The following is a 22,466-nucleotide window of genomic DNA, read 5'->3' on the forward strand; positions in this document are numbered from 1 at the left end:
TCATATAAGCTCACTAATCCCCTTCAGATCAGGACCCTTATGACCTTAAACCCTGATTATCTCCCAAAAGCCCCATCCCAAAATACCATCACACTGGGGATTGAAGCTGTAACCCTAATACCCTGATCACCCCAGTGTGATGATATTTGGGGAGTAAGGATCATAACACATAGCAAAGGACTGCTGAGAAATAAAACATGTTTCACACATGCTTTGTGTCATGTAAAGACAAAAAAGACAACTCCTCAAAACTCATTCTCTTTCTTGTTGTTCTTCCTTTTGGAAGATCAAGGTACATTGAGCACATCAAAAACAGTGATATTCAGAAAGTGGTAATAATACCTGACACTAAACTGTTTTGGTATGAGACTCAAGCAGCAGAAGAATATGAAGAAAAAACTGCATTACATAATTCTTTCCTTTTCAACTACCAGTTTACTAATTATTTGGGTAAAATATAAACACTAGTTTTAAAGTTACAAATACAATAGGAACATCCTCTACTGCCTTCTATAAAATGAATGCTTTAGGTTAGAGAAGGTGAAAAATAAAAGTTCTTTTAAAAAGGTATCTAAAATAAAAAACTTAGCCTATATGAGAGTCAAGCCTTTTTATTCACCTACTTTGGATAACAGTCAAAGTTAGTGCTTCAGCTCTCATTGCTATTCATAAAACTGAAGAGCATTATAATATGAATAATATTTCAGGCTCAAAAGTCCCACATTTCATTTTATGAGTGATGATTACATTGCCCACTATTACAAAAATAAATACACTCAACTCTACCATTTTCACATCATAACATAATTTGTTATTACTGAATAGTACAATAATAAAATTTGATTATTAATCAAAATATAAAATTAATGAGCCAATTAGTGTAAAGCACTAAGGTATGTGTTACCAAAATTATTCAACTGTATACAGGTACACAATACAAAGATTTATTTTTACATAATGTAATTCATTTAATCCTAAACTTAAAAGGAATTGTTTTAAAATTCTAGATTACCATAAAAGTAGTATTTCACAGCATTCTAAAATGCCATTTATGTAATTTTAAAACAACTCCTCATTTTTGCCAATACTACTTTTGCATGTTCTCATTTTACTCTAATTAACATAAAAGTTACTATAAATCCAATTGGCTAATTTGCCAACCTGTTCACTGTCTTCATCCCAATTGATACTTTACTCAGTTAGGCCCTGCATTTTATCCTAATGTTTGGGACTTCAGTGAGTACTTACTAAATATAGCTAAAGTTTTTTTTCCCCCTTAGTGGTGAGAAATATACATATCTTTAATGTTTTAATAATTTAAAAATATTAACATAAACTTGAAGGTCAGAATTTTCCATGTAGGGGGTTCTTTCATTATATTCTATTTCAATAAAGTTATAAATTGCCTTCAGATAAAATTACATTTGTTTTAACAGATTAGCAAAAATTTCCTATCACATCATGTATCATGAATAAAATGCTATTACAGAGCAACAGAGGGAGTTCACACATATTTGAGTCTCTCTCTGTCTCTTCCCTCTGGTTAGATAAAATTATTCTATTAGATGATTTCCCCCACCCTGCCAAAATAAATCCAAATATAATTTTTAAATCAACAAGGAACTTAACTACAAGTATATTCTTCCACTCTAAATCTTACATGTTGTTTTGTTTTCTTTTTATAAAAACTTATCTAAGAAATGCTTCTGGAAAACGTTCATAGTTATGATTCATTCTGTTTACTATATTGTGTTAAATAAAATGTGTTCTCAAAATTATACATGTAAATGTTTGAGAACGAGAATCAAATCTTAAACAGAAGCAGCCAAAATTTCAAAATCAACTCTTACCTACATAGGACTATAAAGAAATCTCAAAAACAACCACAGAAACTTAATAAAGCTAAAAAAAATTACATATAAAAAGCCATCAGAAAATCCAAACAATTTTTGACACAAAACCCATAAGTCGATGCCTATGCAAAATGTATTTAAATTCCATGTTATTTATTATAATAACTTGTCTTCTGATAATGCTTTGGGGGCCCCAAATTGGTCTCCTATTAAAAAGAAAAAAGACATGTCTGAAGACTCCATAATAAATTTTTTCCTTAGGAGAAAATATATATGTTAAGATACTAAACTATAATCCAGGAAATTCAACTGTTTAAAAATTCTATTTATTTTTTTTAAAACAAAAGATCCAGACTTTGCAGAAACCTGAATGTTAATAGGTAACTGAGCTGGACTTCGAGCAACTTAAAAGTTGGACAATCATACTTGCTTCTAATTTGCTCCCAGTTTAATCTTAGTCACATTGTACAGAGCTAACACTTATCCTCTAGTGTTCTACTAATTGCTTGGTGCTATGTTGACTACTGGGAATGAACCACAAGATACATCACTGTAAACTGTAGGGAGTGCCTGAGTGATCATGAGGTTAAAATCTCCCCATCAGCAGAAAGAGAGAATTCTTCAGTAGTACAAATTATTTCCAGGTGGTGATAATTATCACTTGTGGTGTTTGATATTCTGGACTTTGCATCTAAATTTATACTTGACAAGTTAAACTTTTCATCGTGTGCATTTTCCCGTAATCTCTCAAAGGCCAAAGACAAGGACAGACGGATTAGTGATGGGTGAAACCAATTCCACCCAAAATGGCAACACTTAATTACAAGTCTTGTTGTTTATAATTAACTGTGTAAATCACTAACTTGAAAGTTTCTTTTCAAAGTATTTAAAAACCAACTCTTTTCCCAGGGGGATTTAATACTGTATGTTATTACATAATTAAGTATTATTTTGTTTCCTTTATGAACAAGATGTGGAAACGGCACATTTTACCGACTGTTTTGGTAGCAAATTTGGAAAATGTTCATGAGTTGCATTACTAGCACCATTTTGTACTTCTCAGTATTTTTGGACATTTTTTGCCTTCTATATGAAAGCCATGAAAAGGCAATCCAACTACCCAAATGATTATGAGTAATTTCTGAAAGTGGAGAGTGTCAAATCCTCAATTTCAGAAAATAAAAAATGAGCTTCCAAATGTATCTTCTGAGATGTATTACTTTTCTGTGACCAATATTTAGAATAAAAAATTACTGAGAACATACTATCTGCCAGATACCGTATGTTTTCTAATATTCTAATTTAGTATTTTCTATTGTAATATTTTAAAAAACTGAGAGACAAGATAATTCCTATTTCACTGATGATTAAACTGAGATTCAGAAAATGCAAATAACCTGCTAATGGCTACTGAACCAGTAAGAGGTTATAGATGTATAGTTTGAACTCAGTTCTTCTAAATCTATAGTTGTGCTTTTTAAAACAACATTGCCAACCTAATATCAAAAAAGTAAATTATTCACTTATCTTGCATATCTATATCAAAGAAAACCACAGGGAAAGGAAAATACAGATCACATGCAGTAAGTCCAAGATGTTTAAAAATGTCACATCATATTAAAACTGAGTCAACCTAAAAGTAAGGCTGTAAAAACAATTCTCTAATTTGTTACTGCATTCAGCTAATTTATTGAGAGCCTATAATGGCTCAGATCCTAGAAATATAAGCAATATGAAACAAAGAACCCTTCCCTAGACTAGTGCAGGAGACTTATCAGCAAAGAGATGACTCCAACACAGCATAATAGATTCATTGGTTATAAGTAGCAACAAGGGTTTCAAAGAATGGTTAGTGGTTCAGGATCAATTTCATTCTAATTTTCAATGATTTAAAAGAAATTTCTGGACTCTAACTCAATCTATTTATCTATCTAATTTTTGCACCATTTCTAAATCTTTTATGTCTAGTTCCATCCTCTACCCAGTTCCTGATTTTATTATTTATTATTCAAAAAGAACCAAATGGAAATTCTGTAGTTGAAGAGTAAATCAATCAAATTTGGATTGGTAGAAGGAAGAATCAGCAAACTTGAATGTAGATAAACTGAGATAATGAATGTAGCCAGGAATAATGGCTCATGTATGCACAGCCAACACTTTGAGAGGCTGAGAAGGACAGATTGCTTTGAGCCCATGGGTTTGAGACCAGCTTGGACAACATAGCAAAATCTCATCTCTACAAAAAATAAAATAAAAACAAATCATCCCCCCACATTAGCCAGGTATGCTGGCACACACCTGTAGTCTCAGCTACTTGGAAGGCTGAGGTAGTAGGATTGCTTAAGCCTAGGAGGCAGAGGTTGCCTTGAGCTGAGATCATGCCGCTGCTCCAGCCTGCAAGACCGAGGCTGGAGTGCAGCCTCTGATTCAAGAATTATCCTGATTTTGCTGGATAATTTCTGCTGTCTACATGATCCATCATCAAGAATCTGAAAGCCTGCTCCTAAAAATCATGTTTCTCTCATTTTTCAAAGTCTTTGCAGATTGTTTTTCTCTTGAATGAGAGTTGCATATAGTTTGGCAACAGAACCTTCAAACTTCACACACCACCTCTTGACCACAATGTCTCTTCTATTCCATGTTATTTTCTCATTCCTTAGAATTTAGAATTCATAATCTGATTTTATTTCTCTTGGGTTATAAATTTCATCATGGAAGAAAACTTAACATGCATTAGTACAAAATAGAAAAACAGTACAATGGGCACATTTAACAACAATCCCTGAGAATTCACAAATGTTATAGTGAAATCAGAAAACTAGTGGGTAAGTAAAAGTAAGAAAATGTAGTACAACATTGATAAATATTAAGAAATATATTAAAGATCAGCAATATTTTAACAGAAAATATACTCAAAACAGCGAATTGATAATTGGTGATTCTGTGTGCCTCCTATAAATAAACCACAATAAAATGGAGTAAGTCCAGCAACGAAGAATTTAGTTAGAACTTTCTATTCTAAAAAACATAAAAAGGATCCTTCAAGAAGTGAATAAAGATCTTTTTTTTTTCCTTTTTTTTTCTTAAAGCTTGCATCAGGTGCCTCCCCAAGCATCCAGGCCCAGGAATGGCAGTGTATTGGGAAATGACCTAATTTTTTTTTTTTTTTTTTTTTAAGAAAGAGAGAAAGAAAGAAAGAAAAAGAATAAAAAAGAAAAAAAAAAAAGAATGAAGGAGAGGAGGAATGGGGAAGAGGAAGAGGGAGAGGGAACAGGGGTGATGCTTTATTGCCCGGGCTAGAATGCAGTCTAAAAATGGGTATGCCTGTAATTGTGTTTAATAATAGAGACATGAAAAAAAAAAAACGAGGGAAGAAAATAACTAACAAGCAGCCAACCAATATTTCATTTAAACCTGTAAATAGGTGTGATGTGGTACTGATAAGAGTGTATATTTTGTATATTTAAAGTGGAGAGTTCTATAAATGTTAATTAATTAAGTCTACTTGTTCCGGATCTGAGTTCAAGTCCTGCATCTTGAGAATAGCATTTCTTGATCTTCTATTACTGCAGAATTCATCTTATCAGTTGACTGATCAGTAGTCAGTTAACTGAAAAAGTCAAAGTGGGGAATCATAAAAAATGCCATAATCACCATTTTAATGACCAATTATATGATTTAAATTAATTATTTTGTTCGCTCATGAATTATATGTCAAAACACATAAAATACATATTTTGGCTAAACTTTGAATAACATACCAGTTGTCTTTTTTATGTAAACCTGTGCACTTAATAGATTCTCTAAAATTTCTCCATTGCATGCCATATCAAAACACCTTATGTCCCTCATAAATATATATACCTCATATGTGCCCATGAAAATTAAAAATAAAATTTTCAAATGCTTATGATCTTCCCCAATCTGTTACAATTATCTCACCCACACCAAATTTGATACTTCAAGTGATACAATTTTATTAAATCTTTCTTTCTGAAGCATTCATTTTCATGTCATTGAAGAATTTTCTTTTCATTCTCAGATTTTATACACTTAAATAATATTTAATTTATTTACATAAGTGTATTAATAAGTTCACATGCCATAACAGGTTTGGAACAATTTCTAACAACTCTTGGTGAACGTACAAGTCAACTAATAGTAGCAGAAGTGAACGTGGGTTACAATAGAGAACAAAGCCTACTATCTGAAGGTACTCAGCATGCTGTGGACATCAGATGGTAGTTTTACCAAGAAGGTCCAGGGAGAACTGGTTACATGGGGATGGCTTAGGAGGTTTTCTTACTGTACCTTTTAATATCTGTCTTCCTTTTTCATCATATTGCAAAATTTTCAACCCCACCCTCCACTCAATACACATTAATGCTTTCACCGTGAACAATAAAGAACAGGAAACTATAACTGTTCCTTATTTTATTGTAACCAATTTTTACTGGTTATGCCAATGCAATAGAATACTTTTACCCTTAAACAGTAACCTCTCTATGTAGACATACTTCCAAAATTATAACCATAATTTATTTGTGTTTTAAAATGAAAACTCATTAATTAAAAAATTAGATTTAGAGGTCAAGCATTCCACTTGAAATCACTTGTTTTTCAGATCTGACATTTACATAGCCTGCCTTATATCCAAAAACTAATCTTAATTATTAACAGCATTCAATCTCAGGTTCCTCATTTTTAAGATGAAAGGCCGAACTAAAAAGCTACTCATCCTTAATATATTTTACGACTCTGATAATGGATGTATTTTAAATGACCACATTCCACTTTAAGATATATTTGACACATTTCAGCCAAAATTCTTGACCGTAATACAATATTTAAGTGAAATGTCAGGCATAAACTATGCCAGAATCCTTATATCCACACACAGCAGGACCCAAAAGGAGTAGCACTGTACTGAATTACACCAATAAGAAAAGTCAGAGGTCAGAGAAGACACACAGAGTCCTGCAATTGTCAACAATGCAACTTAATGTCCTTTCCATGTCCAGAACAATTTGCCATACAGCTTCTGCAAAGGAGATTAATGGTGATAGCAGCAGCAAGTGGAAGAGAAATGCAAGATATGGAAGCCTGGCCAATATTCCATTTGTAATTTGTCACATCACAGCACAATAAGACTACTGCAATTTACTATTTGCAATGTTGGCAATTTACAATTCAAATGAGCGCCTTGATTTTTCAAAGAATGAACTGTGTACACATCAGTCAGTATGACAAAAAAACGCCCGGTCAGGTTCATTTTAAATGCACATTTTATTTGGTACTGCTAACTAATCACTATCATTACTTTTACTGTTTACGGATGCAATATTTATTAGGCAAAATGTAATTTGGAATCCTTTCTTGCACCCAAGCCTAATTCATTTCCTGACTTTCCGAAATATTTATATACTGATTAGACATATTAGGTCTTTAAAGTTATTATACTAAGATGATTTATTTATTTCTGGGGGCAGTGTTAAAAAAACTACTCTCTAAAAGGAAGACAGAAAGGAAAAATGCCAGAGTCCTTTCCAGGATATAGAAAATGAAAGAAATAAAGATGGGGAGATGCGGAAGAAAAAGGAGGAAGTCTAAATTAGGGCTATGGAAAAGGATTTAGGCGTCGGCCACTCCCAAGTTCACATCCTGCTTTTAGACTCTGATTTCCCACTATGGCCCATGGCAAGACTCTTAGCTTATACTCATCAATTTCCACATCTGTAAAATGGGTATGATGATACTTATCTCACAGACATGTTGTGAGGATTAATTAGTGCTTATGAAATGCTTTGAAGATGAAACAGGTTATATAAATGCTATTATTACTACGAGAGAACTGCCCAGTGCTATAATTACAGAGTTTTAAGTCCCACAGTATGACCTACTCTAAAATAATCATAGTTCCATGAGGGAAAAGCACAAGCTCGAGCTTTCTTCTTTCAATTTATTAAACTAAAAGAGGAAGAAGACTCAAATTTTCTTTTTTTATACTTGCAACAAACAGAGAATCCACACTCCCCTTAACTTTGACATAAACAATTACAGCAAGTCACTATGGCAGTTTTGAAGCAGGTTGGTGTCCAAAGGGATGTGGAGGTCCAAAGGGATGTGGAGGCCCAAAGGACAGAGGGAAAAAAATAAAAGACTGAGGATATTTTCAATACCACTTGAAACACAAAGGGAAAATAAGCAAGTGGGATTGCTGTTGTTATTCTCACTATCGACTGTTATAGGAACACAGGCATGGTCTTACAAAAAAGACACAGCTTCAAGGATCTCAGTGTACCACATCGAGGTGATAAGGATTAAACTAAACTGTGGCAATGTCAGCTCTGTTGCTATTGCTATGGGGTTATGTATTATATATCCACCTTTAATATGGAGTTTTATCTATTGTCTCTTTCAAGATTAAGAATGATATAAAAATTGTCAAGTAATTAGCTTTCAAAAGATCCTGTAAATTTTCTTTTTTATTTTTTAGCCATCTGTGATTTTGCTTCTGAAAGAACCAAGTGTTTATTTTTTGTAGACTACTAGGCTTTTGGTTCTAGGATATGCAAGTGAGCATTAATATATTTATACATGTACATATAGGTATATATATATATGTGTATATATACATATATACAGGTTATAAAAATATATACATATATACAGACATATATACATGTATATATACATATATACACAGGTTATATAAATATATATACACACATATATACATGTATATATGTACACACATATACATATATACACATATATACATATACACATATATATGTATATAGCCTATGTATATATGTATATATGTGTGTGTGTGTATGTATATATATACACATATTGCTAACTGAATTATACTAACTGAATAAATATGTATATTATATAAATTATATATATTTATATCATTATACTAACTGAATAATCATTATACTAACTGAGTAAATATATATATTATATAAATGCTCACTTGCATATCTAGGACCAACATATATATATATATATATATATACACACACACATACATATATATATACACACACACACATATATATATACATACACATTTAAATAATAAATATGCAAGTGAGCATTTATATAATATATATATAAATATATTTATATAATATATATGTTATATAAATGCTCACTTGCATATCTAGGACTAACATATATATGTATATATATATATGTATATATATACACACACACACACACACACACACACACACACACCCCAAAATAAAAGTTTTAAAAATTAAGGCTAACTCTTTGGCAAATTGAAAAATAATGTCCTTATTTTTTCTTCATATGTTTACCTTTAGTAACTTGTTTAAGCCAAAAATTTTTATTCTTTTTATGTATGAGGAGAAGGTAAAAAAAATGAACCCAAACCAACATGAAATACTGTAAGTCAAGTAAGAGTCTAACTTAAATTAGTCTGGATTTAAAAATAACCCCTTCATCAGTTTATAGATGGATTACTTATCTTATACAATTCTTAGGCTTGTCCTGACAAAAATAACTTAAGAAGTGATTTCTCTGAAATTGCTCTAACAACATGCTCAATGCTCATGTCTGTTTAACATGGTATTGACAGTACTCTTAATAATAAAACATAAAAATGCAAATATCCTAAACATTAGGACATGGATTTTAAAAACTGTTACTTGTAATTCATCAAGAAAAATGTGAACAAGAAAATTCAAACATAAAATCCTCATATTGAGAAATGGAAGTTATAGTATCTATCTCATAGCATTCCTGTGGGGATTTAATAAATTAATGTATAAAAATATTTACTTGCTGGCCCTGAGGAATGTCATGAATGTGACCTGTAAAATGCTGGACTGGATGCAGGTGGAAGGGCCAAGAAGCCACTGAAATCTAAGTCCTGTGCTTCCTGGGCATCAGTTAAGGATGTTGCTAGGGCTATGCCTAACACCACAGTGTGCTAAGCAGTTCTTCCAATTACACCTAAAAATACCAACTGTGTATTTTATTGATTCACTCAATAAAATTAATAGGCATTCATCAGCCTAAGAAAATCCATTTCATGTACAATATTTATACTAACTGAATGTTACTTCTATCAACAAGAATTCAAACGCAATCATTTTTGCCTGACACGGAGGCACTTACATCCACCAATACTGTAACATTTGCATTAGTTAACACCCTTTCATTAATTTATTAAATCATTCTCCAGGGTAACTTCTGTAGAATTCCCAGTTCTTGCCTTAGTGAAATTCTATTGTTGATAAACTTCAGACTTTACAAGTAATTGAACCTAACTCTAGGAGGAGGAGAAGAGTCTCTAAGAAAAACAATAAAGTGTAACTTTTTTGGTTTCCATCTTTTAATATTTTTTCTAAAATTCATACTAATAAATATAGTCATTTAAAACTGCAGTTATCTAAAATTGCATATAAACTGGTCCTTCGACTAAGTCAGAGAAGTTTATTTGCTCATTTGTAACAGTTTTATTTTTAGTATCTTTCACACAAAATCCTCTTAATCAATCTCATTATCATTTGCGGCTTGTCTAGGTAGTTTTCAAAGTAGATGCATGCTCATGGTTAGAAAGGATAGTTCTTGACAAAGCTTTCACACTCTTCTCCTCTATCAGAAACGACTATTAAATGCAGTCAAGCACAAGAAGAAAGAATACACTGATGGCTAAGTATGCTGAAATAAGGTGCTGTGGTCTATGAATTCTCATCGGAGTTTCTTCCACTAAAGTCAGTGTGGTAATCTATCTAATTAAACTGCACGAATTATACTTTTCCTTCCTCCATTCAGTAGCATTTTTCACTGGATGGTGAAAGACTTCAAGTTTAATAGTTAACAATATGTTTCCTTAAATATTCTCTCCTATCTAGTTCATTCATATCCCTTCTTCACTATGCCTAAGAGCCTTGGACATTATTGGTTGCTACAATGTAATCATATTAAAGAGCAGAAAGTCATTAAGATAGCACAAAACATTCAATGATGTCAATTATTCTACCTTGAAACAATCTGAAATTAAGGCCAAACTAAAAACGAATAAATAGACCTATACTATTTACTGTACTTACTTTAAAAAGATAATATTAAAATTAGGCAGACCATTTCATTATTCATATTTTAGATGAAGATCCAATTCAGATTTACGAAAAACCCAACACACCTAATGATCTTATCAGTCAAATTAATACTATATTTAGTTATACTTGATAAATCAATTATTAACATTATTTTTAGGACAAATGACTTCACTATTTTATTTAAAAAACAGATTCAAAGAAGTAGAAAGTCATCTGAGTGAAATGCACACCTTGCAACTTATTTCACCAATTTTGATTCTTTTATGTAAGATATCACAGAGCACAATAAAACTTATAGATAACCTAAAACAGTTTATAATCTGAAAAAAGTATATAACAATGACATTATACCGTCTTTAATTATTATCATCCCTCACTTAGAAAAAAGAATGTCTTTTCAAATTGTCCAAATTGTGAACTTGATCTAGCATTATTTACACATAAGAACATATATAGAAAGTGTTAATGGTGGGCAGTAAGCAACTTGCAAAATAAATAATGTGCAACAAATTAAAATGAAAATAATAAATAATATGAATATATATTTATATAATATATAAAAATTAAATATGTGTTTAATTAAATAAACACATATGTATATACTGTATAAATACATACATATATATTTAAAAAGCATTTTCAATAATGTTTTAACAAGATTCCCAATGCTAGCTAAAAAATGTAAAATAAAAAATGTAAAAACATCATACTAATAGGTGACTTTCTCTAACAGTCAAATCTATATTCTAATACACTTAAGTGATACCTGGGATATTATTTGTTTTTAATTTCAAAGATATAACAGTTATAGCATAATAATATTTGCTTTTGTAAGTAACTCTGAATTTGGCATATCAGTATCCTTAGTGTGTCAAGAAATAATATACTTTCAATGAATAAATTAGGGAAAAATATAAATGTACCTCTCTGGCATGTAAATATGTGACACACACACACACAGCCACAGAGTTTTTAGTGTTTAGCTAATGTAACATTTCCACAAATTACATTTTAAAAATCTTTTCAAAATATCTACTATTATAAGTACCTAATATAAGGAGACATCTGTAAACGTGGGCAAAACAGTTTGCATAACTCTTCATTACAGTGAGCTGAATAAGCAACCTTGATTAAAATTTGCTTACTTTTTAACACAGAGCAGAGGTTCAGTCAAGATCCAGGTCGGTAAAAACAGAAGGACAGAGTTGTCACAAGTACAGATGAGACAGTTATTAAATAATTCAGAGAAAAACGTCCCAGTCTTATATTAACTTTTCCCACAAAGCCCAGTTCAAATGTTTAAACGATAAAACTGCCATTATCATTGTCAACTACATTTGAAGCTCATCACATACTTTGTAATTTCTTAGAAATTAGGTTTTTAATCTAGCATCCAAATTACAGGATGTTTACTTAATTTTACTTTTTAATTATATTAAGAAATATATCAAATGGTACACCCTGATAAAATAATAAAAATGCCATATCAAACAGCAAATGATTAAAAGATGCTTTTATTACCCATACTTTGTTAAACTGACTTTCTAAGCATCGCTAGTTTTTTTTAATCGGGAAAGGAACAAAGAATGACTCAATTCTATCTCTGTTTCTCTCTAATCCCCACCCTCCGCTTCCCTTTCTTCCTGTCTCTCTTCCCTTCCATATGTATCCCTCTCTCCCTCTGTATCTCTGTCTTTTATCTCTGTGCTAAACTGAAATAATCCATTGAGTCTTTAGCTTTAGCGGGGCCAGTGAAGCATGGGGTTTAAGCTTATGGCTGTATGTAGAGTGATCTGAGTGTGAATACCTGCCCCTAGAGCTAGGATTTTAAGCAAGTTATTTGGTCCTCTGGTCGTTAAAAGCATCACACACAGGTTAGTGTTTCCAGTAGAAGGCAGTCTCCATAATTATCTTCAGGGCAATCAGAACTTCTTTCTGCCCTTCTCTGTTTTCTCCCAGCCTGCCTCCCTCTAGAGAGACTCTTCACCATCTTGCCACATTCCCTAGCCCCTTTAGCTACTCTCATCCCAGGAAAGGCTTTACTCCTTTCTCTCCTGAAGAGCAGTGGCCTTTATTTTAGCCGTCTCTCCACCACTCCTTCTATGCTGCACTTATTTGAGTTTTCCTTTAGTGTACTGTTCTCTACTTTGAATAATGAATTAATCATGTGAGAACTAAACTGTGCTGGCTTGTAAACACTAGAAATAAATTAACTTGTGGCTACTCTAAGGATCACTTCTATTTTAAGAGAAAACCTTTGCTCATAATAATCCTACACCTGGCAAGGCAAAGGGCTCACATCTGTAATACCAGCACTTTGAGAGTTGAAGCAGGAAAACTGCTTGGGGTCAAGAGTTCAAGACCAGCCTGAGCAACATAGTGAAACCCCCATCTCTACAAGAAAAAAAAAATTAGTCTGGTGTTATTGGCACATGCCTGTAGTCCCCACTACTCAGGAGATTAAGGCAGGAGGATCACTGGAGCCAAGGAGATTGATGCTGCAGTGAGCCATGATTGCACCACTGGATTCCAGCCTCGATGACAGAGCAAGATGCAAACAAAACAAAACAAAAATGTAATAATTCTAAACCTAAGGAAATCAAGCTTTAATGGTGGGCATTTTAGAAACCAAATCAACAACATTCATTCATTTTGTTTGTTTGTTTTGTTTCTTTAGAGACAGTCTCACTCTGTTGCCCAGGCTGAAGTGCAGTGGCATGATCCCAGCTCACTGCAACCTCTGCTTCCCAGGTTCAAGTTATTCTCCTGCCTCAGCCTCCTGAGTAGCTGGGATTACTGGTGCCCACTGCCATGTCTGGCTAATTTTTGTATTTTTAGTAAAGACAGGGTTTCACCATGTTGGCCATGCTGATCGTGAACTCCTGACCTCAAGTGATCCACCCACCTCAGCCTTCCAGAGTGTCGAGATTACAGGTGTGAGCCACCACACGGGCCAACAACATTCATTTGGAGGACTGAGGAAGGCTGAGGATTTTGGAACCATGCAAGCCAAGATGTGAAGAGAGAAAGAAGCCAGCCAGAACTACACTAAAACCTTTAACTCTAACATTAAATTCTTATATTTCTAATAACCATATTACTCTCCTTTGAGTCTATAATTAAAGTTTCAGGTAAATAAGACTACATTCAAATTCATAAAAGAATTAGTAAAGGATAAAAAATATTCTCAGCATAATCTGTGCTATGTCTTATTCAGAATGCCAGTCTTAATCACATAGGCTTCTGATTGCTAACAATTAAAATCCTGATCTCCTTTTTCTAATAGATGAAAGCCTTTGTGAAGAAAATGTAAAATTCGCCCTGTCATATTACTGACAAGTGGCATTGAGCTGGTAAAGTAGTGTATTAATACTGATTACACTGATTAATAGTACCGTAAAAATTGGTTCAATGGTGCTTTAACGTTTTTTAAAGACACAGATGAGAGACATTCTGGGCAGAATATATAATAGCTTCACATCATTCTATCACAAAGAAAAATCTTTGAAATGTATGAATTAAAGGGAAGGCCAGACTGCTCCTACTATAAATCAATAAAATAATTTTAAAATGGAAATGTCTAAACATCGCTCCCTAACCCTCTGCTATCAGAAAACTCTGAGAAAAGAATGCTCAAGTCTGTGACAGATCCTGCTAAATTCAAATACTGTCAATCTCCTTCATGCAAATGAATATGTATTCAGCATTATGTCATTGTTACGAGAGTCAATATCAATTATGTTTCCAAAATGACAGGTCCTCAGAAAAAATCATATTGCATAAGATGATAACATTAATACCATAAATTCTTCTAAGCAAAAGTTATAATTTTTAATACATCAATTGTTAAGAATGTTCTCATATATAGTCCATTGTACTCCAATGTCAACCACAGATGATTAGTAGAAAATGGATTCCCGCTACCCCTTTTGACAGCTGAAAGGGTTATATTCCTGGAGTTGTGTAGTTCACCCAAACGTTTCCAGCTACTCAGACAGACTTAGGAGCCTTGGTCAAGTAGTTTCTCTACTATAATACTCTATCAAAAAACCAAAAAGCAGCCCTTTGGAGTTCAGATTCAAGACACAGGAAGTGTTAAATGTAAATTCGAGTTTTACTGGATAAACTTAAGAATCTATTTGTTTTGGGGAGTGCTTTTCATGCCACTACTATGCAGCAACAGTGTGATAGACAATGATGTTCTCATAAGCCTCGATAGGTAGCACATACTGCAGAGTCTCTCCTCGCTATATTAAAGAAAACGAACAAAACAAGAATAATTTCTAGGCCAGGTCTGGTGGCTCATGCCTGTAATCCCAGCACTTTGGGAGGCCCTGGCGGGAGGATCACCTGAAGTCAGGAGTTTGACATCAGCTTGACCAACATGGCGAAACCCCATCTCTACAAAAAATACAGAAAAATGAGCCAGGTGTGGTGGCAGGCGCCTGTAATCCCAGATGCTTTATAGGCTGAGACAGAAGAATTGCTTGAACCAGGGGTGGAGGCTGCAGTGAGCCAAGATCATGCTATTGCACTCCAGCCTGGGTGACAGAGGGAGACTCTGTCCCAAAAAAAAGAAAAAAGAAAAAAAAAAAAAGAAAAGAAATGATTTCTAATGGCAACCAATGATCTGTGGGGCTTTTAAAGGAAAGTAATTAAAAATAGCTCTGTAACAATAACAAAAGGGGGGAAGTTGTGAGCTATGAAGCCAAAGCATTCCAGTTCTTAAGTTAGATACTGGTGGACTCTTATGCTGGCTCAGCCACTAATTAGCTGTGGGGCTTTGGGCAAGTCACTCAACCTCTCTGAAATTCAGCCTCATTATCTGTAAAATAAAGATAATAATATTTAGTGCCTAAATCTTAAGGATATTGTGAAGACTAACTGATAATTAATGTATATTCATATAAAGTACAACTCTTTTAATTGCTATTTGTCATTATTGTAAATTGGAGTTGTCTAATCTAGAAACAGCTACTTTTCAAAGTAGTAACCTCTCTGGTATTGGAAATCTTTTACCAAGCCAGGAGAGGATCTATCTGTTAAAGAACATCATGTAAGGAATTCTTGGCATTGAGTCTGAGGTTGTTGACTTCTAAAGCGCTTGGTATTCTTGGAAATCTGTAACTACCCTGCAGGTCTCTTCTGCACCTTGACTATGTTAAGTTTAACCAAGCTCTATTGAGTTCCAACCACTATTCATGCAAACATTAACGAGGATCAGTCCCTTCCCTTGAAGAACTTCCTACAATTGGGGAGACAGAAAAATGGACAATTTCATGCTAACATGGAATATCAGTAACACAAGTTGTACAAAATTTAGTTTCAGGAAGGCCTCCTCAAAGAGATAATCTCAAACTGAATCCTGAAGACACAACATGGAGGACTTCTGTGTAAACTACAGACTCCAGCCTTAACTCTGGAAACTTACAAAAGGCACATGTATCCCCCAGCCAAAGTGCAAAGGATAAATTAACAGAGACAACACTGGAAGTGAAAAGGCCACTTCACCACTATAAAACACTTTTTCCAAAACCAGATTACAGAAAAAAAGTTCTAATAAATCATTTTTCTTAATAGTCTAAAAATATTAGGATATACAAATATCCTAAAGCAAATTTCAAAAGAAGAAAAATGCTTCTCAGAGCTTTAGGATCAAGTTTCCACACCATTCTGGTGCTAAGAAGTTTAAATTGCTCCCAAAAGTCCACAGTTTTGCTCAAGTTATGATAAATATAATTCTATACTTATGATTTAGTCTTTTATTCTGGGCTTCTCAAGAGCCAGTTCTTGTGTACTGTATGTTTAGTGCATGTTAAATATACATTTAAAATTACATTTTTCCAAAGTAAATGTGACAAAAATGTATGCCACTTAAGACTTTATCATGAAAGCTTGATAACTTACATGTTTTATGTGCAGAGTATTCAGAGTTCAAAGAAGCAAAGTAGATTTTGATTATTATGATGCTTACAGGAAAATGAATGAAATGACTCATAGTATAAAGTTTTTCAAAGTGCTTTTGAATAGACTTGTATCTAGTTTCTAAAACATCTTATGTAGCATTAAAAACATAATTGAACAAAATATGATTACATGGAATAAAATTATATTCAAAGGCAGAAGTAAAATGCATTTTATAATTTAAATTGGGGAGAATACATTTGCAACATTTAATTTAGTGTATCCCCTTTATTGCTGGCTTGCTAACAGAGCAGAAAAGCAAGCCAGTCAGTCTGCTCTCACCTCCATGCAATGCCTGCATTTTGCAGGTGTGCCTTAAGGACTTCTCTTGCTTATTCTTTGAATCATCTTGCAGACACTAATGAGCATCGCTCTTCAGCTTTAATTATTGGCCCCTGACAAGTCAACATAATGGGAATCAGCTTAACCAAGCATACTCCCCAGCGACATGTTCAATTACTCGGGTTGTACTTCTCCAAGAGAGGTCTGAGGGGTTGCTAATTTAACACTGTCAAAAAAATAAACATAGGTATCACTTACAGTTTATCTTTTGACCTTTATGTCACCAAATCTAACAGGATATGCATTTTTTCTTCCTCCCAGAAAAGATCTGCAGATTAAGTATGTTACAAGACCTTTCCAAAAAAAAAAAATTAGTATCTGTCTGAGGCCCACATGATGAATGAAGTTACATAATGTACTTTATAATATAAAAATGCTGGAATTTGTTAAGGGAGTCCTTTCACCTCTTTAAAAAATGAAAAGATATTCTGATCTGTTGTTTCCTCCTGCTACTTTATCCCCTCACATCAGGAGAAAGCAATAATCCTGTTACTTTAATGAAAAGATAGTAATCATGAGTGGAAAATCAAGTGCATATTAAATTAAAAATCTGGGGCATAATTGTTCAACAGAAATATACTATACAGCAAATGACTGTGGTTTATAGTAATATATCCCTTTGTTACAGAATATAAATAAATTAGTATTTTTAATTAAAAACTGTAACATAGTAACTTCCTTGGTAAGTTAACAAAATACAACCAGCAAACTGCAAACTGCACCATACTGAGCTATATCAACAACACTTTTCTTGTAATTTTTGTAGCCATTTGGTTGTTATAATAAGTGTTCCCATAAGCTCCTACAAAACCTGAATCTACAATTTATACAACCAGTTGAAGACACTCTGTCAGCAATTCCCCCCTAAACCCTTCTTACCTTCAAACTTTAATCCTAACAACAGTGAAATGTTCATCCAAGAAATGACTAATTAAATTTGACCTAGTACAATGGTCACAGACTACACACTTCTAGAATGCTGAAATGTAAAAATTCATCACTACCTAATAGGCAGATAAGGTGTCCAAGAGAATGGATCTTCACAAAAGTATTTCATCTGCTACTAAAGAAACTCAAAGCATGTGTCCTAATGATAGTGGGCCAATTTTATGTTTACATAAAACCTAGGTTTTTAAACAGTACCAAAATTGTATATTTTTATTCATGATATAAAATTATATAAATCATAATGCATTACATTTTTATTATTATGTTGAGTAAGTAGTCTTTTTAATTGTCTTTTACAAAGATTATTGAGATGTAACTTTTACTTGGGCAGGGACCTTGCATATTTCAATTTTGTAATTGCAGTGCCCAGATCAGTATCTTGCTCATTTAGAGTAAGTGATCTACAAATGTTTGCAAAATAAATAATGCCTGAATCAACAAATGAATTATCCATATTCTGAATGTTTAACTCACTATAAGTATAGGTAAATGCCAATCCTTCAAAAAGTAGATTCTTAACTAACACACTAATATACTAACATGAAGTTTAGGCTAATCACACTGTTAAAAAACTTTCTAGAATAACACACCATTAGTGCTGCTCATTGTTTGTGATAATATATGTCATTTTAAAATATTCTCTTTTTCTCTTTAATATGAAGGTAACTTTGATAAGTAAGTAGTAATATGTAAACAGACAATAAACTATTTAGGAGAATGTACATGTCACTACAACCTACATAAGCAGCTTAATTTTCAATTCCATTTAGTTTTCTAGGCTAAGATACTCTGATGATAGGTATTAGGAACTTCCATTGCTTTTCTTCTTTTTCACAATAGCATAGAATTAATAAATTTATATTAGTAGAAATGTTGACTCCTTTAGCAAGTGATAGCTGAAATTTGGAAAACTATCTAAATTTGTGATCTGATTATAAATAGAGAAAATGTGGAGTTCATTATATTCCTCATACAATTAACACTTTAATGAGTTTATTATCAGGCTCTGATAGGTGAGCACTTGCTAAACTCGAATTCCAAATTTATAGTCTTTATTAAACACTTACTTTTTCCTAAAATCCTTAAAATTTATTTGCATACTACATTTTAAAAAACATTTTTAATTTTAAAGTAACTGTTTTAAGAGTGTGGAATGTTCAAAAGTGTGAACTATTAATAAACATTTTTACAAGAGTTATGTGTTGCTTTCTCATTCTCTAGTACCTCAAAAGCATTCTTAACATTAATAGAAAAGCAAACAAGACAAGAAAATGTGTAAATCTCACTCAGCATTTCTAGGCATTAATGAATAATAGGAGAGGACTTTTTTTTTTTCTCTTTCTTTGAAGTCCTCAGAGATAACCAAAGCACAGAGTCCCTCTTGTCCTAAAAGGGAGTTTTTCAAAATGACAGGATAGTCAGACATCTAGGCCCTACCTGGGGCCCCACCTCAGACCAAAGACACCTGAAAAGTAGAAGGGCATTTCTGTTATCACCAAATTAAATGACCCACCCCTTTTCTAGAATCACTCTTTATTCCAAAAACATCATGACAAAATAATGCACAACATAAAATGATTGATTCAGGATGACAAAACTGAACCATGCTTCATTTTCAAACTTTCAAACTAAGATTCTTCTATCAGTTATTATGTGCAAAATAATCCACACATTATGACCAATGAGGATTGCACCACAGTTTTAGATTCAAGATTTATATCAGTTCAATAGCACATCCCTCAAAGTCTGGTTAAATGTGAGATTTATCAGTGTAATAATAGAAGCAAAAATAAATTACAGTGCAGAGGCCAAAACGAAGCGATAAGGCTTCCAAACAGATTAGAAAAGGGGGCAAGTCAATGGAGTCCTGAGATAAGGGCAGCTGCTCTAGATGGCTCAGGTTCAGAGGAGAAGGCCCTTTGAAAAGCGTGCCAGTGTGAAGAGGGAGAGGAGAGGCCCGGGGGTAGGTGAGGAGAAGCACAAAGGAAAGAACAGGGTGATTGAGACAAGTTTGACAATGAGCATGAATGGGACAGCGCAAGAGGGCGAAAATAAGTGGTTCTACCTCAAACAGAGGGACTCTCCTTCTACTTCCTAGTTACTGATACCTTTCTATCTCTTCCCAAAGTATCTGTGGGAGTTTCATTCCCCAAACCCTAGACTCTATTACTGTCAAAGGCAAACACAGTTTAACAGACACTTATCAATCACAGTTTTCACAGTCTTCTGAATGGATAGTTCCTAAACTATAATCCAGTTTAAAAATATACCAAGTTTTTTTTTTTTTTCCTGTTAACTTTGCTCTTATAACTTTTAGTAAGATATCAGGTAGAATTCCAATGAGACTCTTAAGATTACATGTCCTAAATATAGGAGTGTGGAAGGTAAATTAAACTGATTATTTCAACATCTGCTTCTTACTTCAACATCAAGAGTTTCTTTTAAATTATTAAAAATAAATAACAGTTTTTCCCGACACTTCCAATATGTTATCAAGCATTAATGACCTTTCCTGTGGATTTTAGAAGTCAAATTTTGTGGAAAGTACTTCTTTTTTTTTTCTTCCAGCTGACCCATTCCCTTCAGACAAGACTATGTGAAGCAGAGAGGGGCTGATGAAGACAGGGTAATGACATCACTATGTGGTCAGGTAGGCAGAGATCAGGCCAGTATATTTCCAGTATGCAAACCAGTCACCAGCACTCAAATACTACTTTCTGCTAAGACAATGCTAAACCTATCACAGAATTTTAAAGACTAGCAGGCAGCAGTGGCTCATGCCTGTAATCTCAGCACTTTGGGGGTCAAATGGGCAGATTGCTTGAGCCCAAGAGTTCAAGACCAGCCTGAGCAATGGTAAAACCTCGTGTCTACAAAAAATACAAAAAAAAAAAAAAAAAAGCCAGGCATGGTGGCTTACACCTATAGTCCTAGTTACTCAGGAGACTGAACTGGGAGGATCACCTGAGCCCCAGAGGAGGGAGGTTGCAGTGAGCCATGATAGCACCACTGCATTCCAGCCTAGACGACAGAGACTTTGTCTAAAAATAAAATAAAATAAAAATAAAAAGAACTCTCAAGACTAAGACGCTAAGTATGATTTCAATATATCCCAACTACTCTACATATGGATCTCAAATAGGGATGGTAAAATAATCATTCAAAAGGCTGATCACATTGGAAACCTCTAGGTGTCAAGGTTTCTGTTGGCAATTATTGCTTCCCCCCAAAAGTTTGGATATTGTCTTTTAAAAAACTACAGAATGACAAAACTTTTTTTTAACAGAGAAACTGATGGTAAATGTAATATGCCTGAATGGCTGCTTTGAAAAATTATGATATTCTAAATTCCAAACTTCTTTTTACTGACTGATAAGTAGCATATTTAAATTGCCTACCAACACACATGCAATGCCTCCATATCCAGTTAAGTAAAGACTGACCCTAGCTTTAAATCTCTCTGAGTCAACTGTACAGGTCTTGTAAATCAATGTCCTTTTGTTGAAAACCATGGTCCTTTATTTATTCTGTGCTCTTTTGATATTCATATGGTATACTGCTACCATATCTGTCAAAAAGGATGGCAAATACTATTCCTGTGCCAATTCATGTGCCTGGGTTCTGCTTTAGAAAACACACTACATGTTTCTTAAGCCAAGCTGCATATCCTACTATTATATATTCCTAATATTTTTAGGTCCTTTACACACACAAAAAAATTCAGCAAATCTGGCAACTTAATGAAGTTGGGAACTGTTTTGTCTAAGATCTCCAGAAATTCAACATGTCTAGAGGCATTTCCTATTTTTATGATGCTAAGTATACCTATATGCCATATTCCTAAGCTGCCTATTATCTCATCCCCAGCATTTTTAACCCTCACAATTTAGACATCAGCCCGTGCAAAGAAAAGACTCAGTGCTGGAGTTTACTGGTTGTATTAGTCTGTTTTCATGCTGCTGATAAAGACATATCCAAGACTGGGCAACTTATAAAAGAAAGAGGTTTAATAGACTTACGGTTCCACATGGCTGGAGAGGCATCACAATCATGGTGGAAGGCAAGGAGAAGCATGTCACATCTTACATAGATGGCATTAGGGAAAGAGAAAGAGCTTGTGCAGGGGAACTCCTCTTTTTAAAACCATCAGATCTCATGAAACTTACTCACCATCATGAGAACAGCATGGGAAAGACCTGCCCCCATGATTCAATTACCTCCCACCAGGTCCCTCCCACAACACATGGGGATTCAAGAC

At 33.6% G+C, this 22,466-nt stretch overlaps 1 protein-coding gene across 13 annotated transcripts in view; it reads right to left on the reverse strand.

Annotated features, from left to right (window-relative positions):
* The window catches only part of TRPS1 (transcriptional repressor GATA binding 1), a 250,406-nt gene that overhangs the window by 117,256 nt on the left and 110,684 nt on the right, over positions 1–22,466 (reverse strand). The gene's annotated exons all lie outside the window — the stretch shown is intronic.

This window comes from Sapajus apella, unplaced genomic scaffold (genome assembly GCF_009761245.1).
Source record: "Sapajus apella isolate SASKATOON/1434 unplaced genomic scaffold, GSC_monkey_1.0 scaffold3, whole genome shotgun sequence".
Classification (NCBI taxonomy): domain Eukaryota; kingdom Metazoa; phylum Chordata; class Mammalia; order Primates; family Cebidae; genus Sapajus; species Sapajus apella.